Source organism: Aulostomus chinensis, chromosome 3, assembly GCF_037954235.1.
Source record: "Aulostomus chinensis isolate RoL2024-O1b breed Wild chromosome 3, RoL_Achi_v1.0, whole genome shotgun sequence".
Taxonomy (NCBI): Eukaryota; Metazoa; Chordata; class Actinopteri; order Syngnathiformes; family Aulostomidae; genus Aulostomus; species Aulostomus chinensis.
The window spans coordinates 22497723-22514582 of NC_141322.1; the positions used below are offsets into that span (position 1 = coordinate 22497723).

The 16860-nt window shown below is 39.9% G+C and overlaps 1 protein-coding gene and 1 long non-coding RNA gene across 4 annotated transcripts in view; one reads left to right on the forward strand and one right to left on the reverse strand.

Moving 5' to 3' along the window:
* Positions 1-4, reverse strand: part of hrh1 (histamine receptor H1) — a 7678-nt gene extending 7674 nt beyond the window's left edge. The window contains exon 1 of the mRNA XM_086199728.1: positions 1-4. This exon is cut by the window's left edge and continues 46 nt beyond it. The gene's annotated coding sequence lies outside the window, so the exon portion shown is untranslated.
* The window catches only part of LOC147268282 (uncharacterized), a 42075-nt gene that overhangs the window by 11025 nt on the left and 14190 nt on the right, over positions 1-16860 (forward strand). The gene's annotated exons all lie outside the window — the stretch shown is intronic.

Below are 16860 nucleotides of genomic sequence, written 5' to 3' on the forward strand. Positions count from 1 at the left end.
TGAAAGAACAGGAGTGAAAGAGAGAAACTGGATTTGCTTAGAAAAAGTCCGCCTCTCTCTCTCTCTCTCTCTCTCTCTCTCTCTCTCTCTCTCTCTCTCTCTCTCTCTCTCTCTTTGCTGCACTCCCCCACCCTCACTGGAGAGAAAACACACATTTTGCTGTTAACACAATATTCACTTGAAACAACGTAAGCCAGAACAATTAGCCTCTGTATCTCATTGGAGGAGTGGGTGACCACCTGATGGAGCCACGAGTGTCTGAGTGACGGTGAGGTGATTCATGACCGCCGGTGACTCAATCAGTAACACCGTTCACTCAGATGGTGACCATGTTGACTTACATCAAGAACCGGGTGTCTGAACATAAACAAAGAAAATTTGATTAAAGCTACTATAACTGAGGTGTAGATTCATCCAAATCGGAAAAAATACACGTCTATTGTTTAAATCTTTCTCAAAATATTTCTCAAGAATAATCAATTTAGGCAACTGGACTCACCTCCAGTAAGTGAAATCAATTCATCAAAATAAGTGCAGCAACAGCTCACTGACCTCAGACTGACTGACTTCAGTCTCCTGCTGCTTTTCCTCTGAAAGATTTCAAGTCACCAAACTTGACATCAGTCCTATGAGACGAGAAGGTCCTCAATTGTAACTCCAGTTCCATGGGTTCATGCTTTGCCGTTTGGTTTACCCCTCATGTGAATCTCCATCTCCGGAGAAGGGTCTTTGCTTGTCAGTCCCCCCCCCCACCACCACCACAACACACACTCCCCTGCATATCCCACTCTAATAACTTTGATTTTGGTTAAAAACAAAGGTGAAAGCTGCCAGGGATGACTTTCCCACCTGCCAGTTGGATGTCTACCTGACGGTCTCTAATACACACACACACACACACACACACACATCAAGATTTCGAGATTGATGGGGAAGACCATTTAAACTCTCTCACCTCAGTACTTGGGTATTTAGGTGAGCATTCTCAAGGCGTCATCTTCACCTATAGGTGCCTCCAGCTGACCTACATAAAACAAGACTTGTGGCTCTCAGGAAGGTTCATCTAGCCAGAACACAAGGTGCTGGATAAATGTTAGCCTCTGTATAAAATATGGATGTGTGGGGATGGGGTTTTGTGGCTGCTGCCCTCTGTCTGAGGTGAATCTCATAAATCTCATACTTTTTTATATGTTAGGTTTCTCTTCTCCTTTAATGTGGACTCAATTGTATTGTACAGGCTTCTTTCCAAACCTTTTCATCTGTAATTTCCATAAAATTCCCTGGAGGGATCCCCAATTCAAATAACCTGTAAACACAGGATACCAGCATTATTATTTGAGCTGATTTTTTTTTCTCTATTTAACTACACCAGTAATTTTTTTTAAATAAAAGTTAGGCCATATTGTGGAAATTCTGTGTCTGAAAAAGCGGTGAGGGCACAAGCTGTGTTTGGCTGCTGCAAGCGAGACGAGGGACAGAAGTATAAACTCCCAACAATCAAAACACAATAGCCAGAATGATGAAACCCACTCAAGCGCTTTTCCAAGCAAAAAACATTTTTTTCTTTCCTGCTGTTTTTCTCAAGAGTTGACTTTAAAACTGCCTGATATTTTGGACTCCAGCAGTATTAAATGCGTGTCATCAGGTCCCCTGGTGATGATGAGTCTGGCAATTCTTCTCTCTAACTTGCCAGTTGATGGGTTATGCAGAAAATAAAGGTGAAGGGTTCAATTTGGCCACTTGTCTATTAATGTCATTGCTGAAATACAGTCATAAAATGTCAGCTTGAAGGAGTAAGATAGCAAAATAGCAGAAATATGTCTAGTGTAGAAAAATGCACATGAAGTTCAAAGTCTTCATGCAAAAAAATTGACACTGGTAGATTTAAGCCTTTTAAATGGTGAAATTGGTCCAATAGTGAGTCTGCAGCTTCTATTTTACTATAATTTTATTTTTTAGTAAATGCAATATATGTATTTTTTTGCCTAATGCTGTCAAGTCACCAATATTTGACGAAAGCAAAAATGTATGAATTTTTTCAACCCACCAATTTTTTTTCCTCAAAAAAATTACTTAACTGCTATCCCAGTTTCGATTTTAAAAAGGCATAAATACCTCCGACTTGCACTCGTGACGCCATTGCATCCAGCTGTGAGGAGGTGTCTATAAATCACATCTCTCCAGTGTTGCAGTCCGTGAATTATTTTCCCCATCAATGGAAAGGTCGAGGGCTCAAATCCCCAGGTAGTTGAAGTCCTGCCTGCCAAGAGTGAATTAAATCACACGTGTGGCATGTTTTCACGAACTTTGGCCCGCAGTCTGACTCCGCCAACATTCATCTATTCTTCTTCTTATCTTCTTATTCTTCTCCTGAGATTCATATTTGCTGTTAATCATCTAAATACCGCGGCTTTAATTGATTTATGTCTTAGCCCATTTGTTCAAGATCAAACTTAATTATTCATGAGTCTTGAAATAACAAAAGGCTAGTTTGGCTGTGCTCTGCCTGATGAAGGCCGAGATGCATGAAAACACTTGAGCTGATCATTTCTGTGCACGACCATGTCTTTGGAGGCTTTTGTCGTATCAGTTTACTGTTAAATTCAGACCCTGAGTGGTTTTCATTCATGCACCATGTTGTTCTTGATTTGTGTGCTCATTCTATTTGATTGATGACGTTGACAACGTTGGATCTCCCACCTCAGATTGTGTGTATTACTGCATTTAAGTGCTAAAAATCATTAAAACGCCATAGTTTTAGTCCTTATTTGAAAAAAAGTCAATATTATACGGTTCAAGTGGTGACTCCTAGAGAAGCTTAAATATTGCCACACAATAATGGACATTACAGCTGCATTAACTGTCAATACCAGCTGTTAATTTCAGTCTATCTGGTATTCAGGGAGCTCTCCTCAAGAATTTGAGGGCATTTTACAAACTGTAGTTGTTACACTTGTTAGTTTGAGACAAAGCGCATCTTAGGATTCTAGTGTATCTAACAAAGTAACTCCTTTTATACTTGTACTTATATTTGTACTCTAACCAAAAGTCAAATGACTCCAAAATGCATTTAGAATAACAACTGTTCCACTCCGAGGCTGTGCAGCACAACCGCAGTCAGGCAGCCCTGGTATTTTTATGCACACTAGAGTTAAGTGAAGCTTTGGGTCACGTGAATTTGAGTGTGAAGTAGGAACCATTATGAGCAATGAACAGCTGCATTGCTTATGTAAAATTGAAGTTATTTTAGGGGAGAAAGTCATGACTGAGAAGGGCTTGTTGACAGACCAGTGCATACGTCCACTTTAAAACATCTCCTGTCCTGAATTGTTATCTCGCTACGTCTTCATACTAAAGATTGGATGCACCAACAAAAATCAATGTTTGGATCACTGAGGACAACAAATTAAGCACTAGCAAAACCTCTGTTCTGTCCTCCAGGAAAAAACTGGGAGTCAAAAGGTGGTGAAAAGAAAGACAGGAAGGAAGTGGAGGGGGGAAGGAAGCTTTGAAGAAAGTAAAGCAATCATTTTGTAGAGGTCACTTGGAGGATAAGCTGAGGAGAAATGGTAACCTAAAACGATGGAACAGCAGGTGGGGACAGACATGTCCTCGTGACCACAAGCTTTCCAGTTTTTGAACTTTCGAACCACTTTGGGAGAATGTGCTCTTTCAACAAATACCATCAAGATAATCGCACGGAGCTCTGCGTGGAGCTTGAGTCTAAATTTGAAATCAGGATGCCAGTCACTGTTTGTGGAAAGCTTTTAAAAAAGTGGGCATGTGGAGGAGAACCATAGTTAGTTTGAGTGGTAGCTGTGGGATCAATGATCCAGCAGGGATTGCAGGTGTTTCCTCCAAAGTCATCAGTGTTAAATGTTGTCATGATGATGCAAAGTTGCAGACGAATAAAGATTTAAACTGAATGGAGATTTAAACTGACAGGCCGTGATACTGATGACAGGGTTTTCTATTTCTGCTCTACAGATGTGTGTAAAAGTAATTAGTGTGTGTGTGTGTTCGTGTGTTTTAGTGTGAGCTTGTGTGTGTGTGTTTTTGTGTTTTAGTGTGAGTCTGTCGGTGTGTGTGTGTGTTTGTGTGTGTTCGTGTGTTTTAGTGTGAGTCTGTGTGTGTGTGTGTGTGTGTGTGTGTGTGTGTGTGACCTGACCTGTTTGTTGGAGTGTCTGGTAATGCACATGACACAGTGGATGTGATGTGCGTATTTTTAACTTGTGTGTGTGTTCGTGTGTTTTAGTGTGAGTCTGTCGGTGTGTGTGTGTGTGTGTTCGTGTGTTTTAGTGTGAGTCTGTCGGTGTGTGTGTGTGTGTGTGTGTGTGTGAGAGAGAGAGAGAGAGAGAGAGATCTTCCTAATTTCATTCAGCCTGTACTATAACAGCCTGTAATTACGACATGCTTCCGGATTTCAATATTATTGAATTAGATTGATATTTTTATCATTATTAGTCTTGTGATTTTACATAACCAAATTTCTGTTACTATTCCCTATAGGCTACATCCCATTTGCAACAGTTAAACAGATAATGCAACATTAGTAATATTCTCTAAATTTTGTGTTTTCTATGAGAAATATTTCCTTAGGCGTCACTTCCTCCTCGATGGTCCCCATCATCCTTCTGTGCTGTAGAAACAGAACGAAAGGGTTTGTGAAACAAGGTTTTTTTTTTTTAGGCCAACACTGACATCTGCTGGTGTGAAGTGTGTTTAACAAGTTCATAATACAAGCTGAACAATGGTGGATGGAGGATAGATGCATAGATGGATAGATAGATAAAGAATGAAACAATGGTTTCAGAACTACAAATACATTAAAATACTGATTAGGACAGGAAGAATAATAGTAATACCATTATTATGGGATGATCATCTATGGCAGTAAAACTAGGATTTGTTCTTGTGCATTGAGTGTGTTTCATTTAACAGAGGAGCAGCTCACACTTCTGGAAGACCAAGTGTCAGAGAGAAAAGGAGATCCGTATAAAGTGAAAGGGACTCAAGGCTTTCAAGCTTTTCATTCAGGGAAACTGATGCTCTTTTCATTGTCACAGTCCTATTGCAACTGCACTCATCCTCCATTCCTTCCATCCATCCTCCCAAACCCTGCCTCTTCCCCCCTTCTCATCCTTTCCTGCATCTTTCATGCTTCCTCTCATTTTTACCCCTCCAGCTCCAAAGCTCCTTCGTTCTCCTCCGTTGTCTCTTGCCAATTTCCTCACCCTCTTTCTGCACCTGCTCCCACTGTACCTGCTCCAAACTGTCATATGCTTACGATGAAAACACTATTTCTGAGCTGTGATTTGATTAGCATGAACAAAGAAGATAGATCATCATCACAGTGGCAAGTCAGCTTTCAGCTAAAGGTATTTAAATATATATCTGCTCTTTTGAAGTGTCCTTGAGCAAGAAGTTAATCCTCACTGGCTCCAGTCATGTGGATTTATAACAGGGGCTGTGTAGTAGGGCAGCATTAATCAAATCTCTTTAAAAGGAGAACCATGTTTACATGTAATTTCAGCCCTAAGTCATGTTTTTTTATGACACATTTATCTTGACTCCAGAACATAAAAGGAATGTAGAGTTTTCCTTAATCCAGAAGTTTGTCATACCATTTATTTATTTTTTAAATTAAAATTAAGGAGAATGAATGCAGCAATTTGCGAAATGAATAAGAAATGATTCAGTTCAGCCAAACAATTTGAATAAAGTAATCAATGCGCCATTAGAGTCGACTTGATCCCCCCCCCCCCCCCCCAACACATTATTGTTTTTCAGGCGGTTCTAAATCGGAGAAGTGCTTTTGTCAGGCTGTGTATCACAGCCCTCCTCAGCCGCGGTCTTTTTGCCGTCATTGAGGCGAGGCGACTGGCATTAGCTAGAATGACAGAGGCCCACTTCATATGCCCTCTATATCATCTTCACTTTCCTTTTTATAAACCTCTCATCAGCCTCTCACTCGCTCTCCCTCTTACTCTCCCCGTCCTTCTCCCTTCAATCCCTCCTCTCTCCCCTCTTCCACTTAATTTTCTCCAATTTACTCCGCTTCCCCCACCTCTTCTCCCCTCGCTGCCTTTCCTCATCCCTCAGTCTCTTGGGCATTTTGCAGTCACACAGTCTGGCATGTGAGGTGAGGAGCTTACGTAATCTGCTATTTTTTTGTCTGGCTTTCTCTTTACAGTGGAGCTAATTTGACAATGGACTGAAGGCTAAAGTGGTCACCTCTTTTCTTACATATTATAATGCAGCCTTGTGTGCACGTTATTGGAATTGAATATGATTATCTCTCACTACAACATGCCTTGTAGGGTGGCATCTGTCTCATCATGACATCATTTCAGAAATTACCAAATGGACATATTACTATATTATTATGCTGAGCACGAATGTGGTGAAAATACATTTTTTTTACGTTCCAAATGACCTCCATCTTCCAAACAAACCTAAAGCTTTATCCTTCATGAGTAAGCAGAAGTAGTGAGGTGTTAGCATCTTATATTCCCTCCCAGCAAACAGCCAGCAAAGTGGAGGTAAGCAATATTCAGTCAAATCTGCCAGATGGATAACAGAGAGGCTCATCATGCAGCCTGAAATTCAATTTATATTCCTGCAGTTAAACCTCAGGAAACCTGGTCAGAATGAGAAGGGGCCGACTGGTAGCTTCAGGTATTTAAGCACATGATCTTCAGCTGTATTTTAGTTTATTTCATATGTGTTAATATGACTAAATTGAATAAGTCATTAAGGCTTCTCAAAATGTTTTTTCTGAGTTGGGATGATGATTGCACCTTAAATATGCACACTTGTCGGCCTGCTGAACCCAAATCACTTTAAACAGTTTAAACTTGGTGAATACTCGTTTATTTGCATTAACATGTCTATGACCGTGCTATTTGTCAATGCCACTCACTTGGCGGGAGGTTACACAAAAGAGTACAGAAACACAACGTATGTTTTCCACATCTGCTGTGATGACTGATGCAATTCCAATTTCTCATTTCAATTAATTGTCTGACTCTCATATTTCCTTTTTCTGTCTGTAAACACATGATGTTCAAAATGCATGCATATGTAAATGTGTATACATGTGCATGTTTGTGTGTGCGTATGTGCATGTGTGTATGGGTGCCTGGGTGGTGGATTGGCTTGAACCCGGAGGCAGTCCTGGAATAGACAGAGTCACCCATCTGTTTCTAATGAAGAATAATGCACTGCATTGGACCTAGACAAAGCCTCCCCCCCCCCCCCACATACACACACACTCAAACACAAACACACACAGACACACACACGCATACACGAAAAATATGCATACATGTTGGGAAACAAAAAAACACATGCACAGATACACAAGGACACAAACACACACACACATACACAAAGACACAAAGAAAGACACACACACACACACACATTCACACACCTAAAACATATGCCAAAGGTTGTTCACAGCAAGACCCTGCAGGCCCCACTCAGTTTCTAAGCTATGATAGCTCACTAACACGCACACACACACACACACACACACACACACACACACACACACACACACACACACACACTCAGGATGAGTGGCTTCATTGTTTCCCATTTTGATAGTCTTTCCACATATACAAAAGCTGCAACTTGTATCCCTCTCATTTTGTTTAAAACAAGTTGAAGATAATCACATTACTCCAAGCTACAACATCATCATAAATTCTGTCCCAAATTTTCCCTTTCTCCTTTCTCTGATTCAGTTGGATTATCTCCACTTGAAAATGCAGTGATTGTGTGTTAACAAAAAATTAGCATTTTATGCTTATATGCAGTGAACCATGAGCAAGAGTTCAACCTCAGTTCAAAAGAAGGGTTTTCTTTCCATTGTAAGTCAATGTCCTGCAGAAAACCATGCTTTTACTTTTTTTATGTTATAAAACACTTGTTTCATGCTAATTTTGTTGTTGGTGGATGTATCCACACGAAAGAGAGACTCCAGCAAAAGGCCCTCACTGTCAACGACTTGCTCTTGCTGTCACACAATTGCTGGCAGGCTGAGGTGTATTTTCAGGTGATGCTGCACTCAGTAATATGCTGCGTGTCAAACACTGATGAAAGCCTTATATGATGAGCCTCTGGAGGGGCTGCGTGAGGACTCGGTGATAGAGTGACATGACACTGGGAGACAGCTGAGTTAATGATTTTTAACAGACGTGATGTTGGTTATTACATGACAACCCTCCTCTACCATTTAATAGGAATATGTCATTCAACAAATTCATGCATATGTATGAAATATCAAAGTAAATGTAATTTGTAATGTGAGAGGTTGAAACGAGATGTTTTCAACAGATGAACATGATGTAACCTTCAGATTAATCAAAAGGCAACAAAGACATTTCTCTGCCAGATGCAAAAAATAATTGGTCATCAATCATCATTCTCACATTAGAGCGGCAAAAATCTTAGATAACTGTTAGTAAGTGCGAAGTTAATGGATATAAATTAGGTATTAATCTTAATAAGGCAAAAAAGGTACTTAAAGATTAACCATCAATATATTTTTTAAGTCAGTCTTCAACTCTAACAATAAATGTGTTATGATGCTGTTATTAACAATTATGGCTTAATAACACGTAATAGGCATGTTATAATGACTTAATACCTGTTTATTAAAGCTTATTACAAGCCCCTTCATACGTTTTTCACCAAATCATTACACGTGATCTTTCTGGAGCTTTTTTTTCCCTCAAAATTTCCCATAAAGCATTAATAGTGGGTAAATAATTTACTAGGAGTAAAGCATGCAGTAAATGTTGAATGAGAATAATTATGGATTTGTTTGATGCGTTTTAATCTTCAGGGCTGATGCAGATTGATTCACATCACTTAGGGGCGGAGCCTCTGAATCAAATCCAGACAAGCAACAGTAAAGGCAAACATTTCCCTAATTTTTTTGGCAAAGCTGAGAAGGGTTTATGCTAAATATGAACAGAGCATATTTGCTTGGTGGAGAGATTTCATTGAAACAGAGGATTTATTCCAAATTCATTATAAATCATGGCATTCTGGATCAGTGTATTTGATCACCCTTTAAATAACAGCCTGATACATTGAAAAATTACTCAGTTTGTCATAGAAGCAGGCAACACACGCTTGCTTTAGGGAGCTGCATGTCACTGATGGTTTCGTTTAGCCGTGAATATAATGAGCAGTACCCTGCATGGCAGGACTTAGTGGAGGGTTTTTCTGTTAAACATTAAAATCTCCAGTGGTGAAACAAGCTTATGTCATTCCACTGAAGGCAACGCTTGAGGCAGGATGTACAGTAATGTTGCATGCAGTTGTAATAACAGAACAAGAAGAAGGGCATTTTTTGGGGGGGCTTATTTAACTTGAGTAACAAGGTTGACGGTCTCCTCTTTCCTTCATTAAAATGTTTCCAAAATTTTACAAAAACGCAAGTCACAAAATTGACATTTTTCTCTTTTGATGTGTAAGGTTATAAGACGGAGGGCATGCATTATCACATATGACCATGCACCTGTAGTACAACCACAAAACATAAAAGCTATAACACAGTTTCAAGAACCAATGACCTTCAGTGTATTTTCTTGTCACACATATTTGAGTTCGACAGGAAAACTAGGGCTGAGAGACATTGTTGGACAGAAAGAGAGAACAAGAGAGAGAGAGAACAAGAGAATGAGAGAGACAAAGTACCAGAGAGAGAGAGAGAGAGAGAGAGAGAGAGAGGAAGAGAGAGAGAAGCATTATCTGCAATTCCAAGCCTTGTCCGTCATGTGGCAGTGTGCAGCTTCTTGGGAGCTGCTGTCACAATGGAGCAGAGCCAGTCAAATTCTAATCCCTCACACACACACACACACACACGCGCACACACACACACACACACACACACACATGCACACACACACACACACACACACACACACACACACACACACACACACACACACACACACACACCGATGTGTCTGGTCTTTATCTCTATGTGCAGCTTGAAGCTTACAGCCCACCTCCCCCCTGCATTCTCCTGCGCCGTTCTCTTTGATGCCTCTCTGGAAACATTGGACCTGCTAATGGAGACAAGGAAACGGCTTCTCACCAAACTGCCTTCTTGTCATTTATGCTAATTCATTACTGTAACGTCGGAAGGGGAGGGAAGAATATGAACAAAACCATTTGCTGAGGTTGTTTTTCTTTGAAAAAAAGTGTTTTGAAAGAACACTGTGACAAATGTTGGAAAGTGACAGATAATCGTAACAAATTTTATCGGTGATTGCCGAAATTCCAAAGAAGATGCAAAAAAAAAAAATAAAAATCTAGCACGCTTGTCGTCTGGTACATACAAGAAAGAGGCAATTTGTATATTTAGTGAAGAAAATTATCCCTTATTTTTGTTTCATCTCACTTAAGGAAAAAATGAGCCATAGTGTTTAGACAGTTTTATTACAGTTTAATTAAAGATTGTGTCTTAGCTTGTTTTTTTGTTTTTTTTTAAGTAAAAGCTAACTTATACTTTTGAGCTGCTGAGAAACTATGCTGACTGAAAAACAGCTTATTTTTAATATGGCATGTATTTACATTTGTGAAGAGATATGAAATAAGAACTAAGAATATCACTATTTTATTGACGCTTACGCTGAGTGAGTGTTAGGAAAATACATCCATGAGAGCTGAAAGAATGTGTGGATCAAGCAGTTAGTCGATTGACTGAAAATAGACCGGCTTTTAATGGTTTCCACCTCAAATATGACACTTTTTCCATGTCTGTATGAATTTAAACTGAATCTTAGAACATTCATTGACATCAACACAAGTCAAATAAAGAAATGAGAATTATTATTGCATTGATACTTCAGACAACATTTATAGAGCCTGTGGACGACGTGAGCTTGATAAAGAAATATTTGAGTTTGTTGAGGTTGACCTGGACGCACGCGGAAACCAACACCACCAGAATGTTAGCCTTCACCGAGGATTGGGAGATGATGTAGTATTTAATACATCCTTCTCCCTTCGCCAAGGAGAAAAAGTGGCGGCCAGCGTGTTTGTTTGTTAGTTTGTTCGTTCGCTATAGAAGAATATCTGCTGAAGCGATGGCTGAGGACATTTAACAGCAACAATGGCTGATATTACAGTGGGCACGTGGTTAAGTTTTGAGGTGAAATGGATAAAATTGTAGATCCTGGATCCTGAAGGCTGTTGTAGCCCATCAGCTGGACACAGCTATTATTGGAGATTAATTTCAATCAGATTTCATTGGTGATGAATTATCTATCTGTTATTGGTGATTGAGGAAAAATGTAGGACTCTGAGTGCTTTGTAGTTTGAAATGAGGCCTTTGAAGGTCTTTCTATTGTTTGCCAGATCAAACACAAACCTGGAAATGCTCGCAGGGATAATAACTCCATGCAACAAACACACTCGTACGCAGGCATGCAGAAACACATCTCCTACACATGACCCCCCACACAAATATACACATATCAATCTTTCCCCTGCCAACACAAACACACACACACACACACGCACACGCACGCACACACACACACACACACACGCACACACACAGACACTTGTTTTCTTCTTTTCACGCACTGAATCAGTGATCCTTACTGTGCAATCAAATTCATCTTTGTTCTGCAAATTGACAGTTTGATTTATAGCGTTTTGTTGTGTGACAGATCTTGGTTTGGAGAAAAAAGAAAGAGAGAAAGAAAGAAAGAAAGAAAGAAACAAACAAACACTCCTCTATTACCTGTCTGGTTTTATTCCACCTCAGCCATGGCTTTGTCCTCCTGAAACGACACCCCTGTGCTGGTTGGTACAGCACTCAGCATATTTTATATTGACTCTTTATCATAACAATGAGGAGGATGGTGATGGATTCGAGATTACCCAAATGTGGTTTTGACCTTGTGTTGGCAAGGTAATCAAAATATCAAAATGCTTGGCATGTTAGCAGTGGAAATGTGAAATATGTTTGAAAGCAAAAGAGCAGGTTTAATGTTTTGGTTCTTTGTCTTATAGTAATACACATACATACACATTTACTACAAAACCAACCCGATATGGAAGTTCATCAGTCCAAAGAGGGTAGAGCAGCCTGGGGTGTCTTGACGTGAAAGTAAACAGAAAAACAGCCACTGTGAACTTTCAATATCTGTTGACTTGTTCAGGGTGAGGGCTTAAGGTTAGCACCGATAGGACCTTGGGAAAATAGATTCACCCCCCTGAGGAAACTCACTCTCATTGCTTGTATTGATGATCTTATTCTTTTGGTTGTTGTACTCAAAGCTTCTTACAGCAGGTTAGGTGTTGAATGTAAATTTATGAAGAAATGATCAATTTATCATTTACTTAGCGAACAGATGCTCAGTTAAAATCATTGAACTCAGTTAAAATCATTGAACTCATTAAAATTGCTACAAATTGTGAAAGATAAAAATCTAATTTAGATGCTTGAACAGGTACAGTTTCCTAAAATGATTTCTATTACACTTAATGAGCAATGACATTGACCAAGAGTGCTAATTTAACACATAACTCATAAATCGAATCAAGCCACCAGAGTAAACAGCTAAGGCAATTTCAGCTCAACATTACTCCAGTAGGAGCAGCATATTTAAAGTAGTTTTATTCAGCATTTTACAGCAGTTTCAACATCACTTTGATGACTTAAGGATAAAAAGAACGGCACCTCTTTCATTCATTCCTCCTCTGAGCTCCAAATGTCTCCCTCTTGTACTTTATAACTTGAGCTTACAATGCACTAAACTCTTACACGCTTGCATTTATGAGTAAGAGTACAGAAATGTGACCCTCACCTGCTGCAAGTCATCCAGTCATTGTATGTGCGTGTGTGAGATGTCTCAATGTTTTTAAAAATGATTTTGACAAATGTACAATCAGGTTCCAAGGACAAACCTGTCTCATCGAGGCATTGCTTCTCATGAGCTTCTGCTTCAAGTTTGAGACGCTGATTATAGGCGGTAAATTGTCTAATATATTTGCATTTTACATGTATATTTGCAAGCTTGATATGCAGGGTAGGCAATGCTGAAGTGAGACACCAGCAGAAAAATTGAAATGCCCCACAGAAAAATGGACAAGAGCTTTTTTTGTTCTACTTCAACATAGAACCCAGTGCATTATTCAGCATTATCAATAATGTGACAACTTGACAATTGCATGATTAGTTCGCTACCCTCCTGCTCCATATTTCCAGACAGACAACTCATTTTCCTAAAGTAAATAATGGCAATCTATCCACATGATGTTATAATAGCGCTGTCAGTGGTGACCTACATTTAGGGTGGTAAACCATTAATCATACAGCCCAAGAGGAGAGCAGAGACCTGCTATAAACCAAAGGGGGTCCATTCAGCTACAACACCAGGGGAGCCCCTGTCTCTCTCTCTGGGACAAAAACCCTCATGACTAATGCTGGGTTTGTAGAATGTATATCACTCCGTGTGTGTGTGTGTGTGTGTGTGTGCGCGCGCGCGCGCGCGTGTGTGCGGGCGGGCGCGTGCGCGCGCATTGTAAGTGTACTGTGGTAACCCAGTGGCCCCTCTAATACACAAAGGACATTTCCTGGTTGGAAATTGACAGATTAATTGCTGGTTTCTTCTCAACCCTGAATACACGAAGGTATCTTTACCCCTGGGTGGTGGAGGTCAAAGCTTCAAATTGATTAAATATTCACTGAAAAAGACAGCAGCAACAAAAGAAAAACAAAAAAGAAAGGTTTGTTCTATTTATATTGAATGAAACTGAACGTAATAGTTACATGAACACATCATTTTGTGTTCTCAATTTTGAATTACTATAATTAAATAGCCAAATGTCGGAAAGTCAACAAATGTGAGATGCTGACCAAAATACTCTTAGACTGAAGTCATTTGCAGAGCTGGGTCAGTAACTTGATATCTGTTGGATTTTATTGCACATAAGCCAGTAGCTTTGTTTTCCCCCACTTACCATTTAGCTGTCTGCCTTGTCTGTGTTCCTAAGTAACATCTCCTTTTAGTCACTGGAAGAAGGATTCATCACATATAGTTGTTTTTGGCTAATGAATCACGTACTAAACGAGTTGTAGGTATAGATTCAGACATTAATCCTCTGTTTCTTTTTTAAGTTTGCACTAAATATAAATTGTCACAGCACAAAATTCCCCAAATATGGCCATAAAAAGTACCAAAGATGAGCACACACTCAACACTATTAAGATTGTGTTTCATCATATCTTCCCTGATGGAAGCATATTTTATAGTGCCTCTGGGAGGGAATATTATCAAGTTAATGTAAAACTAACATCATTACGCCTTCCAACCAGAAGTGCTTAACAGCAGGGAGCTGTGCTTGCAGTAACCACTCTCCTACTGTTTCATGTCGCAGATGAATGAACTCTGTGTCAAACAGCATTTCATTTCATTAAGCCTTCAGTAAATGGATATTCATCATTAATAGATTAACAAACATGGGAACTTGGCTTACCCCATTGTTGCACTGGGTTGAAGTGATTTACAGAGGGTGTTAATTGCGTAACTGTCTCCAAGGTAACAAAGTCCAGATTGAGCTCTCTGGAAAACCGAACGCCGGATGACTGACTTCACACATGAATTATTGCTTAAGATTATTTCTCAAACTTTTTTTTTTCAGTGATCCACTTGTGAAAAATGACACACTATTGCATCCCAACTTATTCACCATTTTTACTCCCATCTCAGGGTTGTTTTATATTTTCTGGAACATTAAATCAGACATTACAAAGAGATATGTTTGCTAAATCACAACTTCATACCAACTGCATATATTTAGGCGGAGTGAACAGGCTGTATGGTGCAGTGGTCAGCACTGTCCCCTCACAGCAAGAAGGTTCCGGGTTCAAGTCCCGGCTCGGGCACGGGATCTTTCTGTTTACAGTCTCCATGTTCTCCCTGTTCCTGTGTGGGTTCTCTCTGGTACTCCAGCTTCCTCCCACAGTCCAAAGACATCAAGAGGGGACGAGGCTGATTGATACTCTAAATTGACTGTAGGTGTGACTGTGAGTGTGAATGGTTGTCTGTCTCTATGTGTTGACCCTGTGATGGACTGGTGACCTGACCAGGGTGAACCCCAGCTCTCGCCCGAAGGCTGCTGGGATAGGCTCCAGCCCCCCGTGACCCTTAATGGTTAAGTGGTAGAAAACGGATGGATGGATGGACATTAGCTGTGGTTGTGTCTCTTTATTCTGTTTGCTAAACATCCCTGTCTTGTAGTTGGCTGCAGAATCTGGCAATTTCCCGTTTGAACCCATGGCAAACAAAGTCTACCAAGTCTTTGCGAACTTGAGGTTTTGAGCTTTGACAGTTCTTCCTACTTTAAGGAGAACGGAAAAAAAGCAAGATGTGACAAGATGTAAGAGCGATGTTTAAGTTCTGTCAGTGGCAGCAGGAATACATACTTTTTCAGCTGGATTTAAATGTGATCTGAGGATTGTAGTGTAGTGGTTAACACAATACTTCCAGATGCATCAGAAGTCGAGGTGATAGAGTAAATAACAGCCAAATGTGGTTCTATATAACTGAGACATTTTTGGACAGGGGATTTTATTAAGTATGTTTTCAGGCATGAAAGCAACAATTTACAGTCCAACTTTGTTAGTTCATCGTTCATAGTTCATAGTGTGATTCAATGATTTTGGATGATCGTTAGTTATCATCCATTTCTGGACAATCAGAAAGCCAAGCAGCATAAAATCAAACTATTTCATCATGCTGGTGTGATGTTTTAACGAATTGTTACCAATTCCTAATACTACTACTACTGCCACTAGCCTGCCATCTCCCTGTAGTAGAGCCTGCAGGGGAAGGTTGGATTGTTTGCCGGTTGTTAAGTCTGCTTGGCTCTTCCATCCTGTGATAAGAGGTTTGTTTAGGTTTCAACCTTGATTTATCTGTAGACTAACAAACCCGTGTAGCTGTCCGTGGTGCTGAAGGGATTCACAGTTTCTTCTTTTTTCCCCCTCAGTCCCTTCTTTCTCTCAGTTCCATCCATCCATTATGTTCTGTGAAAGACAGACTATTAACACTCCCAGTTCTATATTTGCAGCCTGTAGTCAGTGCAACTGTCATGATTGGAGTGACTAGTAGCAACTGTGGAGGGGATTTGGACCCAGGCTAAGCCGGTGCTATTTTCACTGAATGATTGTTAATATGTCATTTTATTAAGTATGTTTTCAGGCATGAAAGTAACAGTTTACAGTCCGACTATCTTAGTTCACCCAGGTAACACCTATTTTTTTAGTGTGATTCAGTGATTTTGGATGAACGTTAGTCATCGTCCAGGGGAGGGAAGAATATGACCTGTGCTCTTTGTGTATTTACTTTGGCTCCAAAGTCCCTGCAGCATTTACACATTTATTAAAATTCTTTCTGAATGAAAGTGTACCTTATTTGCCTTCTGGGTTTGATAGACCCAGCATTACACTAAAAAATGACTCAATTCCATTTTATGTCTCTTTAGATAAAGGTTGTTTTTTGTTAGAATAGAGCTGTTGTGTAGTTGTCACTGGAGATTATTTTGTCCAAGTACATTTTGGAGAGACATGAGCTTCTTCACTTCTTGAAGGACAGTATGATCTTAGAGGGACACGCAGAGATGCTGCCCATTATCCAGAATTCCTGATGGAAATTTTCTGTTATTGGTTTTAATCTTGTTGTTGGGTGATTCACAGATAAACCTCGGGACCTCTGACAGCTTGACGTCAGTTGACTGAGAGCTCACACCAAATCCCAACACCCAATGCACTCGCAGGCATTTTACAAACACTTCTTAAAAGGAAACTACTGTTCCAACATA